Consider the following 639-nt stretch of genomic DNA (forward strand, 5'->3'; position numbering starts at 1 on the left):
CCCTTCCCTTCCCTTCCCTTCCCTTCCCTTCCCTTCCCTTCCCTCTTGCCTTTCTTTCCAGTGAGTTGCTACTGATACTTGCCTAAGGCAAGTTTAGCAGGAGCTGCAATATCTTTTTAAAGGCTTAACAAAAGAGGAAGAAAAGATGATCTCTCAGGTCTGCCTTCCCTTCCTTAACTATGTGCCTTCCAAGCCTATGTATCCTTGTACAAACTGGAAGGTTTTGTTAAAAGACAGTTTTCCCCACCTTGATACAGAAGAAAAAAAAAAAAAAAAAAAAAAGAATGTGGATCATTAGCAGGAGCAGAGATTTTTATAACCTGCTTAGGGTTCATTTATGTATGTTTTTGCTGTTCATATAAACTTACAGATTTACTAAAATATGTCTCGTTTTAGTTGACAGGGATTTATACCAAGCCAATGACTAACAAGTAACTGGCACCCTAGAGCATTCACTCTGATGATGTATTTTGGGATGCTATTGGCTAAGAATTCAGCTGGGCTTTGGGTACAGTCCATGGCTCCTCAGCATAGAGGAGAATGAACGAATCAAAGGTCCATGACCTTTGAAAGGCTAAGAGGATCACAAAATTTATGGCTTGGTCTTTCTCTTAATGTGTGTGAACTTTTATAAACCTA

Source organism: Lagopus leucura, unplaced genomic scaffold (assembly GCF_019238085.1).
Source record: "Lagopus leucura isolate 7727_CA_CO unplaced genomic scaffold, USGS_WTPT01 Super-Scaffold_100001, whole genome shotgun sequence".
Classification (NCBI taxonomy): Eukaryota; Metazoa; Chordata; class Aves; order Galliformes; family Phasianidae; genus Lagopus; species Lagopus leucura.